Source organism: Sminthopsis crassicaudata, chromosome 3 (genome assembly GCF_048593235.1).
Source record: "Sminthopsis crassicaudata isolate SCR6 chromosome 3, ASM4859323v1, whole genome shotgun sequence".
Lineage (NCBI taxonomy): Eukaryota > Metazoa > Chordata > Mammalia > Dasyuromorphia > Dasyuridae > Sminthopsis > Sminthopsis crassicaudata.
This window is the reverse complement of record NC_133619.1, coordinates 334273861-334283375: the sequence shown is the minus strand read 5'-3', so window position 1 is coordinate 334283375 and position 9515 is coordinate 334273861. Positions and strand designations below refer to the sequence as shown.

The 9515-nt window shown below is 36.1% G+C and overlaps 1 protein-coding gene across 2 annotated transcripts in view; it reads left to right on the top strand.

Moving 5' to 3' along the window:
- The window catches only part of HEG1 (heart development protein with EGF like domains 1), a 116822-nt gene that overhangs the window by 32044 nt on the left and 75263 nt on the right, over positions 1-9515 (top strand). The window lies entirely within an intron of this gene.

Genomic DNA, 9515 nt, shown 5'->3' with positions numbered 1-9515 from the left:
TTGGTGTGTTTTTCAGCCACAAATTTGATTGACTCCTTGTTACACTGTAGGGGTGGGGGCGGACCCTCTGGGAGGAAATTGTCTCTTTGGATGACACCATGCACTCCCCGTACACACCCACTCCACAGCTCAAAAACAATGCAAGTTAAAAACCCCAGTCATTGGGAGGTGGCAAGGAGGTTGCCTTTGAGCAGCTGCTAATTAGGACATCCTATTCCCAGTCTGTACTAACATCCCCGATAATGCTGGTGTATAAACAGATGTCTTGGCACATTAAATGCTGCAGACGTGGAAGTTGTCAACTTGAAAAAAAAAATTGTACTCAAATTGTCCTGTTAATTTAATCTGCATTCATGATGTGAGGGGAAGTGAGGGACTGACACAAAAAGACTGAGAGGTCCTAGGGAGGGATGATATTTTCCAGCTCCAAAGATGCTGTAAAAAAGGGACTTTTTAAAGAAGCAACTAGCTAGTCAATTTGGAGCCTTGGATTAGAATTGATGAGAGAATGTCCCTTTTTCGGGGTAGGAACCATGTAAAGAGAAAGTAGTTTCTAAAGGGGAAGGCATCGAAATCTAAGGAGCAGAAGAGAGGCAGTTCAAGGGGCCCTATCTTCAATTGCCTAGTGGGGATTTTTTGCCCAGAAGTTTCTTTTTTCTATTTCTTTTTCCTCTTCTTCCCATACCTAAAACTAACCTTTCTCATTTCCACCTTTTCTCTTGGAAGAAAGCACACCTGTTTTTGTTTGTGTCCCATCCTTCTAGAGTGAAAACATTGGAAGAACAGGAAATATAGCATCTCTGAATTTTGTATAATCTTCAGCTCCTAGCCTAATGTTATCATGGCATTGTGGAGCTAGAGCTGAAAGTGACTTTAAAGGTCATCCGGCCTAAATCCCTTATTTTAAAGATGGGAAACTGAGGGCCAGAAAATTAAAGTGATTTGCCTAAGATCAGAATTACTACATCAAAGAGTATACACAATTTTATAGCCCTTTGGGCATAGTTCCAAATTGTTCTCTAGAATGGTTGGAACAGTTCACAACTCCATCAAGTTTTCCCACGGCCCCTATAATATTTACCATTTTCTTTTTCTGTCATCTTAGTCATTCTGATAGGTATGAGGTAGTGCTTTGTAGTTATTTTAATTTGGATTTCTTTAATCAATGGTGATTTAAAGCAGTTTTTCATATAACTACAGATGCCTTTAATTACTTCATCTGAAAACTGTCTGTTCATAAGAGGGGAGTGTATTTGTATTCTTACAAATTTGACTCAATTCTCTATATATTTTAGAAATGAGGCCTTATGAGGCATTTAGAAACAAGACAGGAAAAATGTTTCCCAACTTTCTGCTCCTCTTGTAATCTTGGCTGCATTGGTTTTGTTTATGCAAAACCTTTTTAATTTGATGTAATCAAAATGATCTATTTTTGCATTTCATATTGTTCTCTATCTTCCTTTGTCCATAAATCTGACAGGTAAACTATCCCTTTCTCTCCTAATTTGCTTATAGTATCATCCTTTGGGTCTAAATCATGAACCCATTTCAACGTCATCTTGGTATACGATGTGAGATGTTGTTCTATGCCTAATTTTCTGCCATACTCTTTTTCAGTAAAACTATATCTTTATCATTTGTACCCCACTGATCTTGGAATGCCACAGAATAAATCAAGTCAATTTCCTCTCTCTAAGGACTTCTATTTCCTCATCTGTATAAATGAAGGAATCAGACTAGATAGCTACTTAAAGTCTTTTCTGGCTCAGATCTATGACCATATGGTTATATAATTAATTTTCTACTTCAAATATTTGAAAATGTATTATATTTCCCCTATGTCATCTCCTTTACAGGCTAAAGAATTATTTATTGAATAATATTTTGGGGTAGGGAAGACTTCTTTTCTGTTTTTGTGATCCAGTCTCTCTTTGGCAGTCTGGTGGATTAGCTTATGGACCCATTTTGGGAATCATGTTATTTGATGTATAATCTAAGATATATAGAATTACAATGGAAACCATTCTATTTAGATATTGTAAGCAAAATGTTAATAATTTTTAAAAATTGATAAATAAATAATAATAATAAACAAGCTCACAAACCCCAAGTTTTAAGAAGTTCTCTTATAATGCAGGTTGCCTTTCTCCAGATTTTCAACAGTGGATCAGGAACATTTTTATAATATGACATCCAGAACTGCACACAATGTTTAAGATGGGATCTGAGGAGGTCAGTGTACATTGGAACTCTAAGAAGATCAAAGGAGGCTACAAACAGTGGGAATTTTTGGCTGCCATATAAACCTGTGGAATTGGCAATTGATTTTTTGCTCCCTGCCTCCTTCTCTACAGACTTTTTGTTCGTTAATTTTTAAAAATCAAGGCATTTTGGTACAGCTGCTCAATCAGTGCTAAATTCACTGAATTATAAGTGTCATCCAAAACACATTCTTCAATCTTTGTCATGAAGGGAATTAGTATTGAGTAGATAAGGTTTTTTTAGGGGACTTTTAAAAAAATTGAGCTCATGTAGGACTGATATAATCTCTTCCTGCCCCCTAAAGTCTTCATAGACCATATTTTATGCTCCATTCTTGACATCAGGGTTATATGTGACCTATCTTGATACTGAAGAATTGCTCTCAGGAGAGAGGTGGTGGATTATAGGAGCAGAATAGGGTATGTGCTCTCAGAAATGGTCAAAGAGTTGGCTTGTTTTGCTTAACTTCTGCATTACATGGGAAGGTTTTGTTATGAATTTTGGGAAATGACAATAATGGGGAAAAGCGCTGATAAAACAAGGTTTAGGACTTTTTTTTTAGTGGATAGGGAGGTGTTTGTTTTTAAGAAAAAACATAAGATCTTTGATTTGGAATTAAATGGATCTTGGAGTCAAGAACCCCAAGTTCAACCACTTCATTGAGTAATGAGTAATCTGAATTACATAGAAGTTAAGTGACATATATGGAGTCACACAGGTGGCAAAGGATAGGTTTGAGTTCAGGTCTATTTATTGTATGGCATCGTCTCTCCAACATCGGTCACTGGTAATGGGGATGCTACCATTCTTTTCATTTTTCAAAGTCTCTCCTCAGATTGAGATTGAGCTTTTCTTATATAACAAAATACTGGGTAGTCAAAAACTGAGTAGTAATACATTCTGAAATATTTCTAGGAATTTCCTGAAGTTCATCATTTCTGGAATTTGCCTTTTTTTCCCTTTTTGAAAATTGGGACAACATCCCCAACTTTGGTCTCTGACAACTCTCTTATTTTTCATAATTCCTTAAAGATTATTTATTTACAGTAATTTCATGATTAATCTGAAAGTTCTTTCATTACCCTCGTCCTTGAGATTTGGAAAAATTAATCTCTCTAAGAACTATTTTTCATCTCTAAGAAGCTAGAGTGAAAAGAAGAATTCCTTAAGCTGAAAAATTAGCTTAAATTTATATTTAGGATTGCCTTAGGTAGTAGTACAAATATTGCTCCTGTCCTATAAATTCTTCTTATAAATTCCCTTGGCGCCTTCTTTTTTCAATATTTTGGGGCTGACTCTCACATCTTGCTTAGTAAAACTGTTTGTTATGGCCTCATTGAAACACTAGTTTCTGGCAATTTTTAAAAGGCTTTCTTTTTCTTCTTGATTTAAAAAATTATTTTTATTCTTTCCAATAATTCAATTTTAATTCATTTTCAGTTCTGAATTCTCTCCCTCCCCTTCTACTATTCCCTCATTTTTGAGACCAAAACCAAACACACAAAAAGCCCTTAGACACATATAAAATTGTGCAAAACAAAATGTCCACAACAGTATCCAGAAAGAAAAAGAAGAGAACTATGCATCAGTCTGTACTCTGAGTCCATCATTTTACTATTTGGAAGTACATACATAGCATGTTTCATTCTGAGTCCCCTTTAGGCATTGTGTTGATCAGAGTTCTTAAGTCTTTCAAAATTGGTCATCTTTATAATAGAAATTATTTTCCTGATTCTGCACAATTATTTCTTTATCAGTTTATAAATGTTCCTGGAATTGTTCCCTTTCATAATATTGATGATGTAGTACAAATCATTCTCTTGGTTCTACTCATTTCATTTTATACCAGTTCACATAAGTCTTTCCATTTTTCTTTGAAATCATCTATTTCTTCATTTCTTACAGTACAATAGTATTCTATAATATTCATATGCTACACCTTACTCAACAATTCCTCAAAAGATGGGCATATTTTCAGTTTCCAAGTTTTTGTGGCCATGGAAAGAATTGCTATGGATATTTTTTTGTGTGTATAAAAATCTTTTCTTCTTTTCTTTGTTCTCTTGGGTATAGATCTAATAGTGGTATTTTTTAAATGTATTTTTTTATTAACTCTTTTTGTATATAATTCCAAATTCCTTGGCAGGAAATTGTTTTTTTATCTATTCACATATCCCCTCTTTGTCTCCTCTCACCCTGTTTATAGATCAATGGGCCTGGTTTCCCCTACAACTCCTACAACTCAAAAATTTATCATTTTCCATTTTTAGTCATCTTTGCCACCATGAAGGACATGAGTTAGAATCTCAGAATTTCTTTTCAGAATTCCCAGTTGGGAGGGAGAATACAAACAGCAATATCTCTTCTTTGATGCCAATCAGGTCTTTGATGTCAAATCTCTTCTTTTTTTCCCTCCCAACAATGGAGCTATGGGGGTCCCAGAACCCTCACTGAACACCAAAGGACTTGCCCTACTTTGCTAGGGTCAGCAAGGTTACCTTCACATAGCAAGGAGAACAACTTATGTAGGTATTTGCAATTGGATTTTATCATGTGCTTGAGTACAAAAAAAACTTCACCCTGATCCCAGGATTATCTGGAAGTAGATAGACCAAAGTAACTGCAAAAATCTCATATAATTTTATGTTTACCATGGACCCAGATCCTGTAACTGTGCTACATAGAAGTAGTAGATTTTCCTTTTTTTTCAGAAAGCAAAATAAAACAACAGAAAAACCACCAACTCTTCCCTAATACCCCGGTCTTCATCATTCACAGAATGGAACATAGAATCTTTGATATTTATCCTGTATATAGCTTGCTTTTTATATATTTGTTTGCATGGTGTTTCCCCTTATTAGAATGTCTTTTGCTTCTTTTTGTATTGACACATAGTAGGCACTAAATAACTGCTTATTGAATTCTAGACTAAAGGGACATAGAGCTGGAAATGACCTCAGAATCCATTTAGTCCAGAATCCTCCCTTCCAACTTAAAACTGAGTAAACTTAGGTCCGGAGACATGAAGCCAGTAGTCCAAGGTCACACAGCTAATACATGATACAACTGGGATTTGAGTCTATGTTCTATGATACTTTTCCCACTGCACACCCTTTGTGTCACTATGGAAGGACCCAGGGCTTTATAAGGGTGCTGGGTGCGTTGGCAAGAGAACCCCGAAAGGAAAATAGTCTGAAGCAGCTTTCACCTGCTTAATCATTTTACCTGAGAGTGGATGGTCTTGGGGACAGCAAGAGCATGGTCTGGAAGCTGTGGATTGCAAACAGTGTCTTAGTGTTCTAAGAGGGACTGTTTCTTTCCAAGGGCCTTCCCGATCCCAGAGTACAGTCTGCCTTATTACAGTGACTTGACTGGCTTAGAGTTCAATTTGTAGACACAGCCCTTGACTTTGCTCACATATCTGTTTTTGGTTTATGCATCCTGGGTAGATGGGTATCCAAATCAAATCTTTTCCCCCCGTAATCACATAGCATCGCCTCTTCCCAGGCTTATCTCATACAATCTCCTCAACCTACTGAACATTTTTATCCATATTTACCCTGTAGTTTCTACCTCCTTATCTTTTTTTTTTTTTTTTTTTTTTTGCTATTTCTTATGCTCAGAATGTCTTCACTATTTTTGTCTATTGAATTCTTACCCATTCATAAGCAAAACCATAGAACAGTGTGATTGCTAGGGATCGCACGTGTCACTTTTCACTTTTGTAATTTATGGAATGCCATGTGCTTGAGTTGGATCACATAATGCCAGTTCTGATTACTGTTTGTTGAAAGTTTGCTCAGCCTCTAAGTGTTAGTTTTATTTCTAATCAGTCAATTAGCGAGCATTTGTTAAGTGCTTACTCTGTGTCTCAGACCCTGGGATGCATTTGTGTTGTTTCAGTCGTGTGTGTGTGTGTGTGTGTGTGTGTGTGTGTGTGTGTGTGTGACTAAGTTTAGATTTTCCTTTGCTTTGAGCCTCAAGATCGGGTATATGTGTCATATAGTTTATATTCAAGTTTTGTTGACACGGCTACTCTCCTGTTCAGGCCCTCATCTCAAACCAGGATCGTCACCCCAGCCTGCTGATGCGCTTGCCTGCCTCCAGTCTCCCCTCCCTCCATCCTTCATTCAGTCAACAAAGTGATTTTCCTGAAACTCATGTCCGATCATGTTAAATTTCAGGGACTTCCTATTGCTTCCAACATTAAATACAAAATTCCCTGATATTCAGAGCGTTTCATAACCAATTTCTACTCCCCAAACCCTCCCTCTGCCCCTGTTAGTCTTCTTACATCTTACCCCCCAACACTTATTTTCCAATCCAATAACAGTGGCTTCCTGGCTATGTCAAGAAACACATTTCTGGGCATCTCCTCTGATTGATCCCTATGCCTAGAATGCTCTCTTCCCATTAAAGTCCCAAGAAGCCTTTCCTAATCCTTCTTAATTCTAGTGTTTTCCCTCTTTTAATTATTTTCTATTTAACTTGTATGTAGTTTGTTTGTACATATTTGTTTGTTTGCTGTTTCCTCCGTTCCATTGTTAGCTCCATGTGGACAGGGACTGTCTTTTGCTTCATTTTGTATTCTGAATGCTTAGCACACTAGCATAGTAGTGTTTAATAAATATTTATAATGATGAAACGGACATGATACTTTACATTATTGCCTTGCATTGACTTGCATGGAAATAACTGGTATAAGCTCACAGAATGCGGAGATTATATTATATTTAGTCAAAAGTTTAGATTCATGTTACTTTTCAGATAATATCCCTTTAAATATGAAAAAATCAAATTATTTGCCTATCAAAAATCAACTAAGAAATGGGTTTTAAACTTTTATATTTATCTTAGATGGCTGTACAAAAATACACAAATTATAACTTAAGCTCTCCAGTAAATAGTTAATATGCTTTTAAAATTAACAAGTATAGACAAGATATTCTGCAATGTCCTGTTCTCTCTGTTTTTGTTAACATTTGTTAATCTGAAAATATGGTAGGTTGGCACTAGTAAATGGTGCAGAATTACAGAGCTGGAAGAGACCTCAGAATATATCTAAATAGTGCTCATTGCATCCCCCTACACCCTTGTCATGTCCCCAGGAAACGAGCATCCACTTTCTACTGGAAGACCTCCAACACTTTATTAGTACTTTATAAAGTAGACATCATTTCATTTTTAGACAAACTTTAACTATCAGGAAATTTTTCTGTAGGCTAAGCTAAAATCCATCTCCCCAGCTTGTTCTTGAGTGTTTACATTATTTTAAAATTTGATTAATTTCTTTGGGTATGATGGAGCTAAAGATAGTAATGAAATCACAGTGGGTTCATCCATAGGAAATATGATATTTAGCTAAGTCACTGTACAAAGCTATTATAGATTGTCTCAGTTCCCCAATCTAAGTTATTCCTTCACTCTGTGTCTATATAGCTTTCCGGAAAAGATATTTTGTAGTTTGTTGATAAATCCACTGAATGTGTAGAATCAGCTAGATATCTATCAAAGAAGACTTTGACTTGCTGACTAGGTATTGTTTGGGTGGGTCTCATTGGGCCATCTATTTTGATTCACCCAGTTCCCTTTGTGACAAATAGGGCAAATGTGCAAGATCACTGAATGGAAGGGAAGGTATTGTCTGTTGCTGTAGTACTGAGTTTTTCATTTTGGAGTTGACAGGAGGTTGATACAGGGATTGAACCATGTTAGAACTATACTAGCCTGCTGGACACAGGTATCAGAGAGTAAAAATGGTGCTATCACTTTCTACATTGATTAAGTTAACTGTATAGTTGCAAGGGTTTTTTTTCCCTTCTTGTTGCTAGGACACAACCTTATGGTCAGAGAATGTTGGAAATATGATCATCAGGCCCTGTGCAGAATAAATCTAGTGATGGTCCTTGGGCTTTATCAATGGCATTCTTCACTATTATTCTGAATAGACAATGGGTCCTTTGGGTCATGAGGCCTCAGCTCCTGGCTGCCTCCTTCTTACTCCATTCTTAAAAATTTTCTAAACTCACATTTTTTCCCCTGTGGAATAATTTTATTTTGTTCTTGCTTTTAATTATTTTTAAGTAAACATTTATTTTCTTTCCCTCTGAAATGCACAATTAAAAAAAAGAGAGAAAAACAAAATACTCATAAGAATGCACATAAGAATGCAAAACAAATTCCTATATTAGACATGTGCAAAACTCTATATTTTACTGTGTATTTCATAGAGTTATTGCTGGGACAAAAGGAATGCACAGTTTAATTTATTTGGGGACATAGTTCCAAACTTTCGGGTTTATCAACAGTGCTGTAGGGTTCCTGTTTTCTGCAGGGGGGATTTTTGATGTTTCTTAGTCCCTAGTAAGGCTCAGGACTTCCTAACATTTTACTGGTTTGCCAGGCTAAATCATATCCATTTTCCATTACAAATAGACAATATTTTTGTTTTCTTAAACCCAAGTTGATGATATCAGTGTGTTCCTTTGGCAGTACAGTAAATAAGATGAAATCTGAGTCATCTTTGGCCCTCCCCTCCTACTTTACCTATTAATTCTAATCAGTCAATGAATCCTATTGATTCTCTCTTCAAAATATCTTTTCTCCATTATCTCTTAAAGGATCACAGCATCCTAAGATCCTAGATTTAGCTAGAAGGGACCTTAAAGACTATATAGTCTAATGCTTTCATTTTACAAATGAGGATGTTGAGGCTCAGAGAGGATAGGTAGGTGACATGGTCAAGAACAAAAGTAAGAGACAATAGCAAAATTTAAATTCAGATCTTCTCATTGTAAAACTACTGCTATTCCCATTATTGTAGTCGTAACATGGCAGCAACTTCATTATTCTCCAGGATTCTATTTTCTTACCTACTAAATCAGTCTTAGTCACTTCCACCAAAATTAGTCTTCCTACAACATCAATTTTTGTTGTAGACTCACAGGATGCTAGAGCAGGAAGCAAATTTATTAGACAAGACAATCTTAACCCCTTATTTGATGGATTAAGAAAATTAGTTCTAAGCTGATCTTCAGTAAACTTCTTTCTGCTGTTGAAATGTTTCCACCTCCATTCTTCCTGTGAGAGAACTATGTGGATGACCTCTGTCTCCTCCCATCATATACACTAAGAGGAACTTTGGTGCACCATTTTTGAAAGATGGTCCATAGAAGAGTTGAACCTAACCCTAGTCTTCCTCTACTGTCCAATTAGGGTAGTACATAGGTGTCCACAATTTTATCCCACTTTTT